Source organism: Emydura macquarii, unplaced genomic scaffold (assembly GCF_026122565.2).
Source record: "Emydura macquarii macquarii isolate MOO-44397 ecotype Brisbane River unplaced genomic scaffold, CSIRO-AGI_Emac_v2 contig_2897, whole genome shotgun sequence".
Taxonomy (NCBI): Eukaryota; Metazoa; Chordata; order Testudines; family Chelidae; genus Emydura; species Emydura macquarii.
The window spans coordinates 26,979,652-26,996,997 of record NW_027133034.1 but is presented as its reverse complement, the minus strand read 5'-3'; the positions used below and the strand labels follow the sequence as shown (position 1 = coordinate 26,996,997).

Below are 17,346 nucleotides of genomic sequence, written 5' to 3'. Positions count from 1 at the left end.
AAAAAGGGAAGAATCATGGTGAGAGAATCATAAATTGCTAGCAGCATTGCTTCAGCACAGAAATTGCTTTTATCAAGCGAGAATTATGTGAGGACAATTGCACTTGTTCATATAATACATACTTTGCACTTCTCTAGCACCTTCTGTCTAACTAGCTCACTGTCCTTTACAAATATTAAATGATTTAGCCTGACTACACACCTGTGAAATGCCCATAACTATCCCTATTTTACAGATGTGTAAACTGTGACACAATCAGAATAAAGGTGTTGTCTGAAAGCAAATCTGTAGCAGAACAAGAAAGGGACCCATCTCTCAATCCCCAGTTCTATACCCTAACCAGATGGCCAAGTTCTCTTGCTATGTTTATTTCCCTACCTGATTGTCTTTTTATAGTAGTCTCCAGGAAAGAAACTGAAACTGTGGAAAAGTTTTAGCAGGCGCTATTACATCACTATACCTATATCGGCTGGCATGGGGAAGCTCAGAGACGACACATAACTGGGGATGGTGGGGGGAGGGGGCACAATTGAAAAGTTCGGTGGGCACCCATGACTGCCATATCCATTGCCTCTTCCTCCACCCCCTGAAATTTGTTATACATGAAGTACACTAGTGTATATACATACACTAGCAACTACCTCCTCCTCCTCCTCCTGCTGCTCTCTGTCCTGTGGCTGCCCAGCCACTTGCACAGTTTGCAGGCCTCCCTCCCTGTCTGAACTAGCCTCAGTCAATTTAGCAAGTGTGCAAAACAAGACCAACAAAAGGGGCAGCAACACAGCTGGGAGGCACAGTGCCCCAGGTGCCATCAGCATGGGAAGGTGTGTGGGGCTGGATTATCTCGGTTAACAAGAACTTGGAGAATTATCAGTCACCTTTTGTTGGGGGTAGGGGAGGGGGAATCTGACAGCCCCAAATTGCCTTCCTTTGATAGGCACATTGGAGGTTGCTGCTGAAGCAGCAGCAGCAGCATCTGCCTCCCTTTCCCACTCTCCCTGGCCCAGCCTGCTCCCCTCATTCATCATTGGGGCTGTTGAGATGGATGGTGCTCCCCCTGAGCTGCCTGGCATTGGGCACTACGTCACAAGTCCTCTTCCCAATCTTGAAGATGCCCCCCTGTCTCACCTCAGCAGGCAGTCTGCAAAGCAGGCAGTAGAAAATGCTGGGTCTCCAGCAGCAGGGAAGGAGATGCAGTCCCATGTAGTGGAGGGAAGGGAGCTCAGCCTTCAGCCAGCCATCCTGCTGCTTCGTCCCTCTCCGCATTGCACAGACACATGGTGAGTGCCACTGCCTCCTCACTGCTGGGTGTCTTGGCAAGAGGTGGCCTGAGAAATCCAGGGGGGCCTGTGACCCCGCGTGCCCACCCCCACGTATCACCTTTGGGGAAGTGTCTGTTGTGGCTCTAGCCAGAGTCAAACTTGTGTGGTCTCTGCAGCAATATAAGGGTGTGTCATCACTACAGATGGGTTTCATTTTTCAATCAAAACTTTTTTTTCAACAAATGTAGATTTGAGTTGACTGAAACATTTCACAAGTTTGTGTCGACGTGGGTAGAAATGTCAAAATTAACTCTCCTGATCAACAGTTCTGAAACAAACTGTTTTGATTTTTCAGGGTAGATTCATAAGAGGACTTAGTCACCATTCACAAAACAGAGGAGGAGGTTATGGACCCCCTCTGGATCATGAAAAGCGTGATCAACAACTTTGCTCCTCTGGCAAAATGGAACTCTCAACAGTGAGAGAAAAGCTCGTCTATGTGTAAGACAGAACCTTTTCCGGGCTGATCTGAGACTGTGGAATGAAGGTCCGCAGGAACTAAGGGCCGTCACATATCTCACCACCTTCTGCTCTAAATGCAAGGTGTATTTTTCTAACCTTCCCTTCCCTGTTATAACCATAGCAACAGTATATTTAACAACAAACAAACACTCCATAAAACAAGACATTCCACTCCACAGAAAAATCAGTTCTTTGCTAGCTCTCGTCTTCATTACAGATGCAAGCATGGCAGGGCACCCTCTTACCACAGAGTTCCATTTTATAGTGGAAATGCGATCTTAAGCGTTCCATAACCTGTCTTACAAATTTCACAGCAGGAGCTCGTGGGAGTATGGAAATCCTCTCTGCTGCCAGCCTCTTTCCTTGTGCTTTTCATCCTCCTCTCTTTCTACCTCTATTCCTTCCCTCTGTGGCCCTCTTTCCTTTCTTTCCCCTCCTTTTCTATTCCTTTGCTGCTATTGACTCGTTAATACCTGCCGTTTCACCTTGGCCTTCATACTATTTAAAACAAACAACTGTGGACACGTGCCTGTCATTGCTCTGATCCCATTACTCGTATGTTGCATTTGCACACTTTCCCCTCAGGCTTCATCTGTATTTGGTCTTTTCAGGGTTCTAGCTCATGGGACGGGGGACTGTCTTACATGATTGTACAGGACCAAGAACATTTTGGCCACTACTGAAATATAAATAATATTTCAGTTTTGTCACTGTGGGGTGAGGCAGAATGGCCTCCCTCCCCACTTGAGAGCTAGGGACCACTACACTCCCCCTTGTGGGTGGAGCAGGAGACCCATGTAGGAGAAGGGTGAGACAGGAAGGGGAATTACAAACAGCGGGCCCTCCTGCTCAGTTGGGCTGGAACTGCTGGAAGAGAAGGATATCTCTCTTCCTTCATTGTCAGAGCTCAAGCCTGCCACTTGGGATGCTGAGAAACTGCTAGAGCCACCTGGGACCATGAGGAGCTCCTGTTAACTGCCTATCTGGGGAGATGGACAATGACCCCAAGGGCCAGGTACTCCCAAAAAAGTTAGTAGGAAGTAGCCCAGAGAAGCCAGACTTTAATCCAGTTTGGTTGTAAGGGCACAAGTTGGTGTGTTTTGGCTGGGACCCCACCGACCCAGTGGCAGGACCCTCTGCCACTGATAGTGTCCTGGGCTGGGATTTGGTGCAGTAGGGTGGGATTGGGTCTCCCCTTCCTGTCCCCTGCTGCCTACCCCACTCTGGAATAGCAGCTACCTCACACTCGGCCAGGAGGACTGATTGATAGCTCTGCCCTGCTACAAGGCCAGAGCCCCAGAATTTCTTGGTAGCTCTGCCTAGCCAGGAGGCCTAGGCAAAAGCCTATTCCCTGCCCGGCCCTGCCCAGATGGCCGGAGCTCTTGACTGTTAATTGCCTGTTTGTTTCCTGATACAGCGACACAAAGTGGCCTCCTTCTTGACTTGAGAGTGAGGGACCACTGCACAGTGTGTGAAGTATAGGCAATACTGTGTAAATCCTGATGTATGTTAATCAAATGGAAAGTTTTTAAGGGCAACCTGTAGCAAATCATAGTAAATAATCAACTTCCTTTCCACTGTGATTACTATTGTAATTGCAGACTGGGGACAGAAAGAACCTTAGCAACTATATTACATGTAAAAGGGAAATGGTCACATAAGAGACTTAGTAGACTCTGATAAAGGATAAGCCTTGGAAAGTTTAACTCTAAATTTTAAATTCCTGTACATTTTTTTTCTTGTTTTCAATGTACACAAACGTCCGGTATCCCTGCTTTCATTTTTTATTTTTTTGTGTTCATGCATGATTATTAAAACATTATTTAAATCCATTACACTCAAAATAACATGCCTGTGAACTGCATTGCTCATTTGTAAACGATTGTAATTCTATCATAGACAAAAAACAAACATTTATTACAGGACACAGATCTGTTCCTAGCCACATTTAACACTAAGGTTAAACTACCACTACTATTCCTTAGGGTTAAACACAACTACGAACAGATATTCAAGAAATTCAGGTGTGGAACTTCTGGACATTCCTTGCTCAATTTCTGTTAGAAGGCTTTGTTTTTGGCCTTTGCCTTAAAAATTATCTTGTTGGCAGCTCTTCTGCTGCTCACTTTCCATCTCTTTCTCCATGCTGAACAGACACCTGGAAATACAAGAAGGGTGAAAATAAATACAAGCAAAAAGTGGGTAAAATTGGCTATTGCCTATTAAAAATAATCAGAAAGGATCATTATAGCAAGTTTCTGGAGGTGGTCGAGACATTGTTTTATAAAATCCCATTAGCTAACAAGCTGTCCATGCGTCCCTTTAAAGCTAACGTTACATAATCTGGTATCCAGTTTCATTGGTGCGAGCACCATGACAATGGTTTGACAAATGGTCTCATTTCTGTTGGGGAATCTTGTGTGGTCACTTTTATCCATAGGTATATTCAATGAGTACTGATGGCTAGTGTTTACTTTTGTGTCAAATAATTAAAAAAAGATCTCCAAAAATATATATCATTCTTATTTTATTTATTCACTCATGATCCCCTCACACTCCTTGAGAAACTATGCAAGTCGTAATGTCACATCTAGAGTCACCAACAGTATAACACGTTTACTGGAATAACAAAGTCAGCATTAAAACTGAAGTATTATTTTCTTCACGAGGCACTTGAAGAGTCTGGAAAAAAATGAACTTTGTCAAAACCCTTCTGAAAGCCTCAGAGTGGAACTGTAACAGGCATATAGTCTAACTCTCAAGATAAATTTCTCAATCACTTTGCCTCTGCATTCCAGAGAAATGTTTCTTGGAAAACACTGTAACTTAGAATCAGGTTCCTCTTTAAAATAGCACAGTAATAGAGAGAGAGATTGCAAAACACACGTTCTCTGTCTAGTATGTTGCTGCTCATAATAAGCATAACTGGGGTACAGCATTTTGGTTTTGTTTCCTGTATACTGCTTTTAATTTATTGTACCTTGCTTTCTATTGCCATGATCCAAGCAAGAAGACCAGATTGATTATTGCTATAGCAATGTATTTGTTATAGTCAGTGATTGACAACTCATCTGTGTGTGGTTGGCATGCTGGGACATTGCTCAAAGATGGCAGAGTTGAAGATGCATTGTGGGTGAGTGTACTTTCATCTTCATTTCCTCATTTTCAGAGGTTTAATTTAGCTACTTTCCACATTCTTGAAGGGCATGAGGCACCACTGGGCAAGCTGAACTCTGCATTAATGACTTTTTGGACATTCAATAAAGGCCTTTGCTTGATTCACAGATTTACACTACCAAACTGGCAAAGAAATGAGGCATCAAATCTTAACAGCATGGCTTAGCAGCATGACACGCTCCTGTTGGGAACATGTTAAAAAGGTATGGTGAGCTGTTGACTAGAACTCCTTCCCAGGGAGACTGAGAGATTTAAACAAGAGTCATGGGTGTTATTCCTTATATGTCAAATGCGTGCTTTTTTATGTTACATTATTTTCTACATCTACTATGAAAGTAACTATTTTCTGCCAGCTTCTGCAAATGTATGACAAAGTGTTTAAGAGTAGCCTGGTATTGCTCAGTTCTTTGTTTCAGAGTGTGAAAGAGAAATCACTCCAACTGTGGCTTTATAAAAAACTTCAGTTTAAAGGCATACTTTTTAATGTGACTTTCTTGCTGCCAGGAGTTTCTCATTTGATGTTACAAACAGGTGGAATTGGGGAGGGGTGGCTGGTTGAAATTCTGTTTCATGTGTTCCTCTCCTTTAAGTAGGCCAACTGACATCAGATTTCTTTCATCAGTCCAAGTGTCTCCTGTCCCATTTATAGTGACAAACAAAAGCAAAACAACCCTTTCCCTGTTGCACTTTTTAACATATTTAGTCTATAGGAAAAGACTAGTTCTGATTACAGGATGGTGTATAGCATAAAACAGCCCTATCTTGCTGTGCAAATATTGCAGCGTCTTGATGAATGCTAAAGCTGACTGAAAACTGCAAAACAGTATTTGCAAATGTTTCTGGAATTCAGAATGGCTGCTCAGTTTGACAATGTTTATACCTCTTTCTCTTTGCTGTTGATGGACATTAACGTGAGTGGCTTTTTGTTCATGCTGACTGTAACATTTAGCCAGTCACCTACATCAAAGTCAAGGGTTGTTTGTGCATGAGGAATAAAAGACAGCTAAACAAAACTAAGGAGGACTCTGCTCTCTTTTCCCTGGGCATCTGGAATGTTCCTGTGCTAACAGCAGTAACACAATGAAAAGCACCAGGAACCAGCAAACACAGGCTGCATGTAGTGGATCCACCTTAGTGTTTGAAAAGGTCACTGCAGAAGGCTCTGAGAACAATAAATGGCCATTTGATCAGCCAGCCATTAGGCTTCAGGGGCAGAAATTGCCAGTTCAGTTTGTCACTTTTGGTTTTGGTTATTTGTTTTATTTTGGATTTTTTTTTTAACCAGATACAAAGGAAGTCCCAGGTGTTCTATCACAGGACAGATTGACCTTTAGCACCATCACCAAGATCGGGTAAATGGTGCCGGGATATAAAATTTCATCTTCTTACCAGCACTTCTGTGTTTCAGATCCTTATTGCACTAATCTTTGCATAAATATCCATATTGTTATATGATCAAGTGTATTAATGTGTGAAATAGAGAGTTCATTATTCACTATTTGTTGTTCATTAGTCCCATTTATATAGCCTCCATCAAAAGCAGACAGTATAGAATCTACACCATTAATAATTGTAAAAATGAATAGTTCAGAAACAGTTCATAGGCTGAAATTGGTTGGCATAGATTGTGAAGTAGATTCTTCAAAATAGTTATTACATTTCTAGAAATTGGGCAGCAGTTCACATATGATTCATAAAGAGTCACATTTGTCAGACAATTATTCATAATTAATTATTAATTATTTGACCCCATAAAACCTAGCAGTTTGAAGGGCAAATTCATCTGTCTACCATACACATTGTAGATACATTTTAATTTCTAATGGACTATTCTCTTAAGTGTAGTCATCTTAATCAGCTGCCACAACTGTTCAAATACCAGGCTGGAATTCATGTGGTGTCTGATTAATGAAGTATTTTGTTATCAAGGAGTATTGCTACACTACATTTGTTACACTAATAATTACAGGTGGCAGATGGGCAAACAACCATACTTCAGGATCTTTATCTTCTTGATCCACTGAACTGAGATGTACTGTATGCTATAGCTGAATCTGGAACATTGACGGACTATTTTTATATTCCTTCTGGCACACCTTGGATGGTGTGCTCTAATTTTTCTTTGGCATAATTGTCAGTGGCCATTATCTCTGCTTGTGGGGGGGCTGATGCCTTAAAATTGAGAAATTCTTTCTCCCACCCTCCTCTACCCCTTGCCATCTGCCTTAAAAGAAATAGAATTAGACAGGGGAGTTAAGGTCTACATATTTTTTTAAAAAACAATTTACCCTTTCTGTAAGCTTGATTACAGAATTGCATGTAATTCATGAAATGAATTAAAGGACAAAGAGGTCTGCATCTGGGAAATGGTAATGTTTTGGCATTGGCACAATCCTTACAGAAATTGTTGGGAGTAGAGCTGGGATCTAGGAGTAAGCTACTGGAGCCCCTATATTATCCTCCTCTTCTGCTCCATTATCTATTCTCCCATCATCTCTCTCTTCTTAAATTCTTAATCTGCTACTTGTTACCTTTTCCCCCTCACTTTTTTCCTTCTAATAATCTTCTCTCCTGTTCTCTAATCCTGCAGTGTCAGTGGGTGCCCCACTCCCTTGAAGTCAATAGGTCCTAAAGATACCCAGCACTTTTCAGTATCAGTCCCTGTGATATAGCAAGGTCCGTAGGAGAGTGCATGAGGGGAAGTATATAAGCCCCAGAATGCTCAGGGCTTTATTCCCTGCAGACTAGCCAGAGTCAGTAGAGGGCAATTAGGAGCAGCTGAGGCCAGTTAAGGCCCAGCCAGGTGCCTGATAAAAGCCCACTGTGCCAGAGAAACAGTGCACAAGCTGTAGGAGTAGGTGTGCTGCAGACAGGAGTACAGTGGAGGTGTAGCAGAGTGGAGGAGTCCCCAGAGAGGTACTGAGCCCAGTTTGGGCAGCAAGGAAACAGGGCTGAGAGGCCGGAAGGACTAAGGGGGGAAAAGTAGCCCAGGGGAAAAAGACTGCAGCTGTGAATATAGTGCCAGCAGCTCATAGCTGCTACTTATAGGGCCCCTGGGATGGGACCCCGAGGAGTAGGTGGGCCTGGGTCCCTACCCCCCTCCCTGGGGAGATAGGGTGACAGGCGACTCCCTGGCCCACTACGAGAGGTGAAGCGTGAGACCCACTAGAGGGAAGCCAGCTATCTGCCACAGCCCTTAGGGTATAGTTATGCGGCAGTAAAATATGAGAAGCTGGCCTGTGTCAGCTGATTCAGGCTGCACAGCTATAAAATTGTATTGTAGACACTTAGGCTGGAGCCTAGCCTCTGGGATCCTCTACCTTCATGGGGTCCCAGAGCCTGAGTTCCAGCCCGAGACTGAACGTCTACACTGCAATCTTATAGCCCCGCAGCCTGAGTCAGCTGACACGGGCCAGGTGTCAGATGTTTTATTGCAATGTAGACATACCCCAATTTACATATTTCTTCTCTCCCCACATCTCCCCCTTTTGTTGTGGTTCTAATGCTGACAATGGTTATGTGTAAGAGAACCACATTCCTGCAGAGTCACTTACTGTTCTGGCTGCTCGCAATTTTCCTGTTTCTCAGTCAAATGAAAACAGGCCAGGCTTCTGTTTATAATATGGCAATAGCTTTGTTCAGCTTACAGGTGCAATAGCTGTCTTGCTGATGTTTGCAGTAGTGTCTTAATGAGATGCTTCCTGTTTCCCCAGTACTGTCTGGTGCTGTTTGTGTTATTGCTGTTTTGTGGACAGTAACATGCTAGAATACACTGAGAGAGAGTCTTAAAATCTTGTGTTTAAAAGCTAGTGAGAAACAATGACAGGCTGAAGCACGTTAGTCCTTTAACATAATTAGAAAGATGATCCATCAGGCTTGATGAAGGCATCCTTAATCCATTCCCTCTCAAGCTTATTTCTCCTGTCTGTGTTCACTTGGGTTGGAAAACCATTGGATCCCTAGCCACTGCTTTTCAAGCTATGCTGTCTAGCTGTAGGCATTTCTTCAAATCTTGAATGCTTGCATTTAAAGGAGTGCTTGCTAATGAACAGATGACTTCAGACAGTTGTGTAGTTGAAAGGAGGAATTTCCCTTCTGAATATTCAGATACCTCAGGGTATACTCCATTAGAAACTTAACTCAATGATTTGTTGTGGAGGAAATCAAATTACCACCTATCCATATTGATTCCTACTACCTACTCCTATAATATTTAGTATTTTACATCTGAGAATCTCAAAGCACTTTATACACAATTATAACTTAATTTACAGCAGTGCTGTAAGATAGGGAAAATTTATCCTAGTTATACAGCTGGGGAAAGTATTTTCAGAGAGAGATTGTATTTACAGATATGTAATTGTTTGTTTGTGTGACAGAACTGAGACTAGTATCCATCTAGCCAGAATCTTGCCCCTACATTTCAGTGACCCTTAGACCATGGTAAGTTTATGCAGATATATAAGAAATATAGCTTGATAAAACAACACAGAAAGTTGACAATAAAGCCTCTAGATGGTGATGAGCAAATCAGCATTGTTGTGTATTTTATATTACAGAATTTGAAGAGTAAGTTTAACAGGTTTATCACAGCTTTGGGCCTTATAACGGAGAATCTCAGCTGTGTGTGTGTGTGTGTGTGTGTGTGTGTGTATATATATATTGTGATATAGCGAAGACAGAAGGCTGTAGGAAAGTGATTGAAGGCAGATATATAAGCCTCAGAATGCTCCGGGCTCTGTTCCCTGCAGTTTAGCTGAGGGTCTTTAGGGGGCAATTAGGAGCAGCTGGGGGCAATTAGGGACCAGCCAGGTGCTCCATAAAAACCCTCCACCCCAAACAGACAGGGCATGAGCTGGGAGGAGTAGAAGTGCCGTGCTGTGTGTTGGAGTGCTGAGTTGCGAGGCGGAACAGACCAGAGTGCAGAGGTTCTGTGGAGGACGGTACCAGGCTCAAGAAGCCAGAAAGAGGGGGAAAACTAGCCCAGGGGAAGAGGAGTGCAGTTTGGAGCACAGTGCCAGCAGCACATAGCTGCTTCTCATAGGGCCCCTGGGCTGGGACCCGGAGGAGCGGGTGGGCCCAGGTCCCTACCCCCTCCTCGGGGAAGACGGGGTGACTGAAGATGCCCTGACCCACTACAAGCCACCAGAGCGTGAGACCCGCTAGGGGGGAGCCGGCTGCCTGCCACAATATGTATAATATTTGTGTGTTTATAATTACACACACATGGAAAGTATGGCTCTAGCCCTTTTCCTTGTAAAGATAGCCTTGAAAATGCAAACTGCTTATTAAGAGTGAACAAAATATACAGCTGGGGGAAGATCCCAACAATAGACACTATTTATATAAAAGGACTAGGGTAAGGCTGAGCTACAACATAAATCTCCTTCAGCTTGGCATGACCACCATATAACCATAGAAATTGGGTATAGTTAGGAAAGGGCTGTGGCATAATATTGCTTAGCCTTGACATTTTTGAGTGGGCTGCTATCTCTGCTTATTTGCATTGTCCTGCTCTCTGAGTGTCCATGATTGTCTCACTGATAGTAGCTACTGCAAGGCAAACTTCCTTCTTGTGTCCCCCACACAGTGTCTAGGTGTACATGTGAATACATTGTGTTACCCCTGTGAATGCCTTCTCCTCCTTCCCTATCCACCAGCTACTCCAGGAGCCTGTGAAGAAGAGGAGGAGGAGGAGGAAGGGAGGTGGGATGAAGCTTCTGCTACACTGAGTGGGAATCTGTAGCAATTATAGCCCATCTCTCTCCCCTTCGTTGCCCCTCTGCCTGGCCAGGCATAACTTGGAGCCTGAAAGGCTGGTACAGGGAGAAAGCTTTTAGCGCTATTTTACTCCACCAGCCAGCAGAGACTTATTTCCCTATCCACCCCCCTTTCACCCACTTAGAAACCTGCACTCCTGTCATATCATGCCTGCTAGGGGAGACCACTTGAAAACTGATTTCTAACAATGACCACTTAACCCATCGCAAGAGGGGCTATACCTTCACCCAACTACTGCAAGCAGACAGTGTGCTGAGTGGCTTGTCTAACACCACTGCTGCCAGGAGAGTCTGCAGGACAACATGCTTGTTACCACCACTGCTGCTGCTCTGAGGAACAGCTGCCAGGTAGGGAAACCACTTTGAAGAGCCTCTATGAGGAAATGTGGGGAAGAGAAGCTAAAAAGCTGAGGGCCAGCTTTAGGGGCAGGTGACTGCTGGGGGATGCTGGTCTAGGAGTGCTGTTTTTGTTGTGCTTCAGCTTGAGAGCAAAGGTGTGAAAAGTGACCCTTTTTGAATTAAAGGGACTAGGATTAATCTCTCTTTCTATGTTCCTTGTTCCACTTTGGTTCTTCAGAACACTAGCTGCTTTACGTGTTATCCAAGTTTTAATTTTAAGACTGCTCAATTTAGCAATCTCTCTCCCAGCTAGACTTTTGTGATACATTGCAGGAGAAATCCAGGCTTTCAAACTTACATATAGTCTCTCATTGCAAAGATTTTAAAGGTTAGTCCCATCCCAGTTCCACTGAACCTTAAAACTGACTGAAGTGCATATACAGTAAATCTCTGTCTGCTTTATGGTGATCTGAAACCCACTGAGCGATCATGCCATTGAATGAGGAGATTATAAAATAGGTTTACCCACGTACTTGTAGCTACTGCAATTATTTTCTATAGTGCACTGGAAGATTTTTCTTCAAACAATTCTATAATGCATAACATGTATCAAAGGTGGCTGATATGGCCCCAAGTCAACAAATAAAGCTGGAAATGTCTGTCCCAAGTTTGAATTAAGTCTATTAGGTTTCTGCTATATGGAATGAGGAGCAAACAGTGACTAGTGAATAACGAATTGATGGTAACCGCTCCAATGTGGTCTTACTTTAAATCTCTGGGACACATGAACAGTGTTGAACTAATATAACCTAAAAATGTACATTAAATCTGGCAGAGAAATCAAATGTTAATTTATTTCCATTTCAATTTTATTCTGGCCAGGGGCTTTATTGCAAGTTAGCAAATCCACTTTTAATTTCCTTGCAATTAGAAAAGAGGCTGAACGAAACCTGTAGATCTAATAGGTTTAAAATGAAGTGCATGACCTATAAATGGCCTTGCATAGAGCAAAGCTGTACTACAGTGTCATGGGCTGGCTGGCCCTTTGAGGCAAGCTGGGCTCAGTCTTGACCATGACTTAGCAACTATCCCTCAGCCTCACTAGTAAGCTGACAAGGTAAGGGATAATTAGTGGCCCCAACTGAGACTAATGGGGCTTACATACAAAGACTGATTCCAGCTGTGGTGGTAAAGCAGCTAGAGCACTATTTAAATGGAGCTGGGTACTTCTTAAGGTAAGGATTGGGAGAGGAATTTCTCTCTAGGGGAAGCTGATTGTGATGTAGAGTATGAGTGACTTATTGAACCAGAACAAAAGGTGGGTTCTCTGTAATTTGGAGTAATTAAATCAAGATTTGAGGACTGCAGTAACTCAGCCAGAGGCTATGTGTCTACTACAGGGGTGGATGAGTGAGGTTCTGTAGTGTGCTAGGGCTCAGACTACATGATTATGATAGTCCCTTTTGGCCTTAAAGGTTTTTATGAGACTCTCAGGCACTACAGAGGACTCCTGTGGGGAAACCCTGAGTTATAGCTCTACAAGAGTAAGGGAATTGAAATCAAGCCCAGAAGGGGAAAAGGACTTTTAGTTTAGAGCTGAACTCTGGAAGAGGACTGAACTATTATGTGACTTAGCTGGAGGGCTGAGTCACAGAAGACCCAGTAGGGGAGTCTGGGAAATTTTGCTGAATTACATCTGATGGCTTAAAAATCACATTTCTTTTTCCACACTTAGGGTTAAACCACTTGAGGACTGCCAAGGTATCTTGGGCATTCTGTACGGATGAGTGGGACCTCCTCTTAAGTTACTAGGAGTTGTAGGTTTTATTAAGTCAATCAAAAACATTTTTTTTCTCTGCCCTTCCCTCTCACATTGCCAATGATATCTACATCCTGATCAGGCCCAAGTCTGTCACCCTAACTCCTGCTAAGTAGCACTTTACTTCACAAGTAGTCTCATCAATGGGAATAAGGGTGGCAGAATTGGGCCCTAAAGTATGGGTACATCAGGCTCTGGTTGGGCATGGATGGGATTTCTGAGCCTGTATGGAGCACCATTGACTTCAACCTCATGGATTTCTGCCCTGAGGTTCCTTTTTGCAGGACTGGGGACTCTTTTCATGGGAAGGGATTTGGTGTAGAATGAAAGCATGATCAGCATGAGTTTGGGAGTGTTGCGTTACTCCTAAGTGGTAAAACTCTGAATGAGTTATGCAGTGAGTGCCTAGCTGAGTACCAATGAAATCTTTATATTACATCATGTTAAGCTCTGATGTAAAGTGTTGCCATCATACACAGAACACGTGGTGTGACTTCTGACACAAGTTGAATGTGTTAAAGTTTTTGTTAGAATTATTTTGGTATCCCTTTGCCTAGTGCAAATTTTTGTGTAGAAGTGGTTCTTCAAGCTTTCTAATGCTCTCTGGTGAGTTATTTCCTGTTCTTTGTTGATTTTTTTTTCACCAGAGTTTCACTCGTGTAGTAAAAAAAATCTGAAGCAAATTGGCAAAGCATTTGGTATCCATCTTTCACAGATGAATAATTTACCCATTTTTGTGCTATATCTATAATCACAACTGTATCTTAATGAGATCTTGTGATCTGGAAAGTTTTTGTGGTCTTTTCTTTCAAAATAAATTATTTATTTATTTATTTGAAAACTTACGGTAGCTTTTAATATACCCTTCAAGTAGTCTATATCTTATGATGTAGTCTAGTTAATGAAACATGCAATAAAAGAGCATAGATCTGAATAAAAACACTCTGGTTGGAGTTTGCAGCCTCACTGCACTGGCTGTGCTCATGTCGCTTACAAACACTTTAGGATGTGCTGACAGGATTTGACAATGCATTGAGTTGAGCATTTCAACTGCTGGCATTCATAAACTCTGCAGATGGCATTTTAAAGGGCACAGAGAGCTTATGTAGCTGTGACATTGGATTTCCCAAGTAGAGGAGTTGGAAGTTCCATGGTCATACAGCCCTCCGTTAGGAAGCGCTGATATTATTTCTTTAGTTTCTGGAGGAGGGCTTAAGAAAGCGTTCTTGTTAAGGTCCAATTTTTGAGCCTCTCTCAACCTTTAACCTAACAGTATTTCTAATTTCACTCTTGATAGTGTTACTTAGGCTCTGAAAACCTTGAACTATAAAGGCTTGCTTCTGCCCCTGTTCAAACCTTCCCCTGAATTCAATAGGAGCAGGAGAAGGCCCCAGTAGAATTTTCTATGGAAGTGCAAAGAGCACAGTCCAGATGGAAGCAAAATGAACTCATTTTTATGACCAATGCTATTAGGATAGAAAGAGATAAGATTCCCTAATGATTATGCACTTAAAGTATTGCCAAAAATTGAAATTGTTAGTAACCTCTTTCAGCTGCAGACGGTGGGCAATACACTGATCAAAATGATGCACAGCAATTGCCAGAAAAACACTGAAAAAGGATGTGATTTCATCAATTGCCATGCTGCTAGCAACCCATCTAACTGTGCATTCCTTATCTAATGTGCTGTATTTTCAGAAAAAGTAGCTAGATGCAACATATGCTGCCTCCTTAATGTTACTTGGAAGATAGGCTATCTGAGAACCAATGATACAGCTCATCTAATTCGATATATCCTAATGGCCTCATGGTGCTTAATGCAGTATGATGATACAGGCATAAACAGAATAATTTCTCCATTTGGGAGTAAATTTTGGTTCACCGGCCAATAATGTAATAATACAAATAATGTAAACATAAATGAAAATAAATGCTAGCACCAGACTGGGTTTGGGACACTCACCTTCCTTTTCCCTCTCCCAGAAGAAAGCAGCTTCACAGAAATTGCATCTTAACAATTTATTTTGGTTTGATTTACAGTTTTCCTCCCAGTATGCCTGTCGGCTATTCCCCTCCCCCATTAAAGAACTCAAGTGTAACTCTGTGCCAGATGTGTGGCACAATCTGTTATCTTTCAGGGCTCCAAAATAAGCTCCTGCTCCTGCAAACACCTAAGCACATGTGTAATGTTTAAAACCCCTTGACACCAATGGCACTACTAACATGCATAAAACAGCCTATGTCTGAACATGTGTGCTGTATCAGCGCCTCAATCCAAAATGTCTCGAAGTATTTTGGGGTGAACTTCGTAAGACAGACAATTGAGGCTCAAAATTAAATTAGCCACTCATTTGTAACCATAATATCAGTAGTGTGACACTAAAATAAAACAAGAGACCATGAACAAGATTATAAATACATGTTTGGCTCATGTCATGACCAAAACTCACTTGACCTTCAGTCTGACTATATCACTGGAACTTCATAATGATCTGTAATTTTGTTTGGCTAGACATTAATAAATACAAAATTCTACAGGAATTCCTATAGAAATGTGTTGCGTTGATGTGGTTCTCAAGAAATTTCAAATAATTGTTGTAATGAATTCTGAACAATAATTTGTCTCATTGAAAGCATACTGCTGTTTATAACAAAATGGGTAGACTATATATACTGTAAAGTATTATATAATACAGACAGCAAAATAATGTGGTCAGTCAAGTGTAGAGTGACTCATATTTCATGAGTATTCTGTTATTAAATGAATTCTTAGAGGACTTAAATATTTTATTGTGCTGGCTATGTGGACATCAGACCTTCATCACCATACTTATTTTTATCTATTGGTTAATAAAAACCTAAATACAATAATATAATATGTATCTTATTTCTACAGTGCCACGGCAATGCATGGCATCCAGACAAAGATGTCTGTCTTAATGAATTTCAGTCAAAGGTCACCTCAAATTTTGTCTGTCTTAATGGAATGGTGCATAGCCTCATAATATTAACAGAATTTATTTAATTCAGCATCATGGTCAGGATAACTGTTATGCTGATGGCAGAACTGCATTAGTCAAGTCCGTATTTTATAAATTCTAACCTAGTTTCTGATGGCAGATCTTTCACTTCTGTTCTTATAGATGGTTTCTAATCTTGTCCTGGTTGCACTGTTGATGTGAGTGAGTATGTCACAAAGAAAACAACATTGCTACTGGAGGTCTTCCAAAACCTGGAGAGATAATGTATTGGTACAGTAGTATCTGGTAAACTGTTATAGTAATATTTACCGTCTTACATCAATGACACTACTTTATTTTTTTAACTAGTGTTCATAGTCTGCACAAAGAAGTGAACTGCAGCTGGATTCTCGGAATGATCCTTCGGCCTATTGTTTTTTTCACTTCTGTTGTTCATGTTGCTGAACTTGCAAGTCCAATTGGTGTTTTGTTTCTTTTCTGTAAATTGTAATTTAAGAAATACTATCTTAATCACAATTCTGTCTGAACTTTTTTTATCAACAGTTAAATGGTAAAATGACTCAGCTCTGAGGAAAAAATAACCCAACTTTTTTTTAGTTTTACTTTATACATTTGACATTATGCTGTGTGTGTGTGTAGTCTGATTCATGAATTCTCAAGTATAGTCAATTGATCAGTTTCCCTGGTTTTGTTTATGTGGGTTTCTAGCATGTCAATAGAGCTGCCACATCTTTGTTTAAAAAAGGGGATAGTCAAACCATACAAGATTAGCAGGGAGACTTGGACAGCTTTCATTTAAGTTTTTATTTTGCTTTGCTTTTTAAACCTGACTTTCAAATTGTTGTGCCCAAGTTGCAAATATGAGATTTCAATGCTTCTTTCCTCCCCTTCCATCTCCACAAAATTCAGTTATGTTGGCTTTTGTAGATTGAAGTGAGTTTCACTTATTACAGGAAAATAAGGTTTTCAATCATATATTAAATTTTCCTTTAGGAAATCTCAAGTTGTCTTTGATATATTAGTACATCTAGAATTCTCAGTTTAGCACTAAACCCTTAATTAAGAGAATGTATATATCTACTTATTTTTGGACATCTTCAAATCTGTAACTGTATAGGAATTCAAGAAATCAACTAAAATAGTGGTGTCCTTAGACAAACAAAGTAACAAACTATTAAATACGTTGCCCTTCCAGAAAAGTAAAAATAACCTAATTTAAACCTTTATTGCTTGGGTCTAGCTTCATGTGCCCTTTAAAACCAGGTTAATGAGAACTCTTCAGATGTCTTGCTGCACATGAGGGTGAGATCAATTTTTAGTAAAACTTGTGTAATTAAAAAAAGCCACTAAATAGCATATTCCCATTAATGATGTATTCAGAACTGAAACATGTTTATATGTTAAAAAGGTGCTCAAACAATTCTTTAATTCTCTTCATTACCATAAAAGAAGCATCCCCAAAGGGA

General features: G+C 41.5%; 2 long non-coding RNA genes across 4 annotated transcripts; both read left to right on the top strand.

Moving 5' to 3' along the window:
* Nucleotides 1–2,765: 2,765 nt before the first annotated feature.
* On the top strand, nucleotides 2,766–5,153 carry LOC137166867 (uncharacterized). The gene is made up of 3 exons (XR_010923850.1): nucleotides 2,766–2,799; nucleotides 4,791–4,917; nucleotides 5,070–5,153. It is a non-coding gene; the product is annotated as an uncharacterized lncRNA (long non-coding RNA).
* Nucleotides 5,154–7,811: 2,658 nt separating this feature from the next.
* LOC137166896 (uncharacterized) lies at nucleotides 7,812–16,808 on the top strand. 3 transcript variants are annotated; one of them, XR_010923861.1, is made up of 4 exons: nucleotides 7,813–7,877; nucleotides 9,341–9,404; nucleotides 10,867–11,089; nucleotides 16,229–16,808. It is a non-coding gene; the product is annotated as an uncharacterized lncRNA (long non-coding RNA). The 3 variants fall into 3 exon arrangements; XR_010923862.1 differs by lacking the exon at nucleotides 9,341–9,404 and having other exon boundaries at nucleotides 7,812–7,877; nucleotides 16,229–16,807; XR_010923860.1 differs by lacking the exons at nucleotides 7,813–7,877; nucleotides 9,341–9,404 and adding an exon at nucleotides 9,819–9,904 and having other exon boundaries at nucleotides 16,229–16,806.
* The last annotated feature ends 538 nt before the right edge of the window (nucleotides 16,809–17,346 follow it).